Source organism: Mustelus asterias, chromosome 12 (genome assembly GCF_964213995.1).
Source record: "Mustelus asterias chromosome 12, sMusAst1.hap1.1, whole genome shotgun sequence".
Taxonomy (NCBI): domain Eukaryota; kingdom Metazoa; phylum Chordata; class Chondrichthyes; order Carcharhiniformes; family Triakidae; genus Mustelus; species Mustelus asterias.
The window spans coordinates 105,642,485-105,646,674 of NC_135812.1; the positions used below are offsets into that span (position 1 = coordinate 105,642,485).

The 4,190-nt window shown below is 43.5% G+C and overlaps 1 pseudogene; it reads left to right on the forward strand.

Annotated features, from left to right (window-relative positions):
- Positions 1-3,090: 3,090 nt before the first annotated feature.
- LOC144502085 (U2 spliceosomal RNA) lies at positions 3,091-3,293 on the forward strand (annotated as a pseudogene).
- The last annotated feature ends 897 nt before the right edge of the window (positions 3,294-4,190 follow it).

Genomic DNA, 4,190 nt, shown 5'->3' on the forward strand with positions numbered 1-4,190 from the left:
ATGCTGCAGGAAAGGATGTCCCGAGGCATGGTACGTTGGCGAGACCATGCAGACGCTATGACAACGGATGAATGAACACCGCTCGACAATCACCAGGCAAGAGTGTTCTCTTCCTGTTGGGGAACATTTCAGTGGTCACAGGCATTCGGCCTCTGATCTTCGGGTAAGCGTTCTCCAAGACGGCCTTCACAACACACGACAGCGCAGAGTCGCTGAGTAGAGACTGATAGCCAAGTTCCGCACACATGAGGACGGCCTCAACCGGGATCTTGGGTTCATGTCACACTATCTGTAACCCCCACAACTTGCCTGGGCTTGCAAAACCTCACTCACTGTCCTGGCTGGAGACAATACACATCTCTTTAACCTGTGTTTAACCCTCTCTCCACTCACATTGTACCTTTAAGACTTGATTACCTGTAAAGACTCGCATTCCAACCATCATTTTATAAATTGAGTTTGTGTCTTTTGCTACCAAATAAACCTGTTGGACTTTAACCTAGTGTTGTGAGACTTCTTACTGTATCTCAATTTTCACCCAGATATTATGTCTGCCCTCCCTCTTTCTACCAATATTTCCCTAGCATACTCTTACTTGGTGAACTCTGATACAAAATACTCAATCAGTATTCTTACCTTGTCCTGTGCCTCTAAGCACATATCACGCTCTTTGGGTGGGATTTTATGGTCGCGCTCAAACCTATCCATGGTCTGCCCCTCGCCTGCTCCGCTTCCCGTGGCGGGCAGAACGGTAAAATTCGCCCCTTTGTTCCCAATAGGCCCCACCCTGCTTCTTGCTACCACTTACTATTTACTATTCTAGTAAACAATTTTGGGTTCCCATATTCTCTCTGTCAGTTTTATTTTTCTTCTTTATTTCCCTTCTCAACTTATTGTATTTGACCTGCTTCTCACTTGAAGGATATATTTGACACACATCATATACCATTTTTTTGTTTCAACACATTTTCTATCTCCAAGGACCCCTGTTTTTGATTGTTGAAATGCATCTAGCCTGCACAAGAAGCAACTCCTCCTTAAAGATTGCCTATTGTTCCATTAGCTTTTCCTGTCAGTCTTTGGTTTACTCCAGGTAGATCCCTTCTCATCACATTGAAGTTAGCACTCCTCCAATTTAGAAGTCCTACTTTATATTGTTCCTTGCTTATCTCCATGACTAATCTAAATCTTGTGATACAATGACCACTCTTACAATCTTGACTTCTTTCTGAGGTCTAGTCACTGCTGTAATATGGTACACAATAATGTCACAATTGCTCTGTGATGTTACAGCTGCCATGTTGTTGTGTATAATGTCACAGTTGTCCTGTGTGAAGATATCTGTGCTTACTTCTTGTCAAGTTTGATCATGAAATATTGAGAGACTTCAGTTACGTGGATAGATTGTTGAAGCTGGGCTATTCTGTTTAGAGAAGATTGAGAGGAGATTTGATGTTCAAAATCTAAAGGGATTTGAACAATGTTGCTGGGGGGAAATTGTTACCATTGCTGGAAGGGTCAAGAACCCGAGTCTCTCATTCACAGGATCATTCTCATAAACTTTTTCTGTACCCTGTTGATTGCCTCACATCCTTGCTCAAGTCCGGTGCCCAGAATAGGACACAATATTCCAGTTGAGGATAAACCTGTGTTTTATAAAAGTTTACCATAACTTCTGTGTCACTGTATGCTGACAAAACCCTGCCCTACCTCACTAACACCTCTCTCAACTCCTCCACTATCTCTAAATTATCAGAATGCTTATCTGACATCAAGTACTTGATGAGCACACAAAAGTCCTCCAATTAATTGAAAGGAAGATTTAAATCATTGTCTTTATTCCTGGTCCCAATTTCCATCCCTGGCAAAAATCTGAGACTAAATCTGACTTTTTGCAACCTTTGTTATATTTGACACCGAGATTAGCTTCCAACCACATATCTGCACCATCACTAAGACCACATACTTCAACCTCAGAACATTACCTAACATTGCTAAAATTTGCATTCATGCTTTTCTCTAAACTTGACTATTCCAGCACACTGGCTGGTGTCATGTGTTCTACTCTCTGTACACATAGAACCATAGAATCCCTACAGTGCAGAAGGAGGACAATCGGCCCATCGAGCCTTCACTGACTCTCTGACCCAGGCCCTCAACCCCCCTGCTGCCCTACGCAGTAAACCCATGCATTTACTATGGCTAATCCAACTAACCTACACATCCCTGGACACTAAGGGGCAATTTAACCTACACTGGACTGTGGGAAGAAACCAGAGAATCCGGAGGAAACCCATTCATACACGAGGAGAACTCCACACAGTCACCCAAGGCCAGGATTGAACCCCAGTCGCTGGCGCTGAGGCAGCAGTGCTAACCACTGTGCCACCGTGCTGCCCATGAGGTCATCCAAACTCTTGCATCCTTACTTGCATCAAGTCCCATTCAGCCATCATCACTGTAATCGGTGACCAACATTAATCCCCAGTCAAACAACACCCTGATTTTAAAAGTCTCATTCTTGTTTTCAATTCTCTCCATGGCTTCACTTCTCCCTATCCCTGAAATCTCCTTCAGTCGCATAACCCTCCGAGATTTCGGGACTCATCTAATTCTGGCTTCCTGAGTATCTTTGATATTGATTGCTGTAGCATTGATGGCCGTGTCTTCAGCTGCCTAGGCCCTAAGGTCTGGAATTCCTTCTCAAACTTCTCTGCCTCTCCGCTTCACTTTCCTTTAAGATGCTCATTAAAATCTACCTCTTGACTAAGTTTTTAATCATTTGCCCCAATTTCGACTTATGGTGCTCAGTGTTTAAATTTTCCTTCTCATGCTCCTGTGAAGCACCTTGGGAGTTCCATTACACTAAAGGTGGTAGATAAGTTGTTGTTGTATCTTTCAGCTTTCTGATGCTAAGACACCAGTTGAGAATTTCCAACGTTTTCACATTCAGATTTTTAGTAATTGGCGCTTTTTTAAAAATCACCTGAGGAAGTTGAGTTGTAATTACAGTAAGAAGCTTTTGAAAAGCCAGTTCTGCATCAGGTTGCCATGAAAACAGATTCCAAGCAGCTATTTTGTTATTTTTCCCTGGCTTCTCGGCCTTTTGGCTAAGATCAAGTGTAGTATGGATTGGATGCTGCACTTGGTTGAGGTCATTAGGTTACATTGAAGCTTCATATGTTTCATATGAAGCAATTTTTAAAAGCGGTGTCTCGGCCTTTTGGCTAAGATGCAAATGAACTCAAGTCTTGGAGGAGGTATTGCTTTGCTCCTCCAATCAGCTTGGCTCAAGTAGATCAGGCCCAGGACAGGGTAATTTGGTCGCTTGCCCTGTCTTGTCAGCCTGGATCTGAAATGTCCCAACTTGTTGAGACTCTGAATTGGATTTGATTTGATTGAATTGGAAAAGTACAAAAAAAAGAATGGTGGCGCAATGTTTTCTGGGTAAACGTCTGTGTTTTTTTCAATGTGAACTTTCCCTCACAGATATTAGAATGTCTCTAATATATATTAAACTTCCCAACCCCAAGGCACAAAGCAAGACAGAATAAGCCATTGCTGCACAAGTAGACAAGTAGTAACTTGGGCGGCGCGGTGGCACAGTGGTTAGCACTGCTGCTTCACAGTGCTAGGGACCTGGGTTCGATTCTCGGCTTGGGTCACCGTGCGGAGTTTGCGCGTTCTCCCCGTGTCTGCGTGGGTTTCCTCCGGGTGCTCCGGCTTCCTCCCACATTCTGAAAGACGTGCTGGTGAGATGCATTATTGACCCGAACAGGTGCTGGACTGTGGCAACTAGGGGAATTTCACAGTTACTTCATTGCAGTGTTAATGTAAGCCTTATTTGTGACTAATAAATAAACTTTAGCTGGAAACCAGGTAAATCCATTGGAAAAGTGGTCAGTAACCAACTTCATGTTAACCTGGCTGAGACCAGCTAATTCCATGGAATCCAGGGATTGAATTTTTTTCTCCCTGGCCTGCAAGACTGAATAACACCCTGGATAAAACTCGCAAGGGGGTGGGGGGAGGGGTAGGTGGTGCGGAGAATTGGAGTGACCTGTAATTATTTGAGAGAATAGTACTGACTATGATATAAGGTGATGGGCCAACATTTCGACGGGGAATTGGTACTAAAAGAGCAATGGCAGGATTAAACAGAAAAGTCATTTTGGAAAATAAGGCCTAGA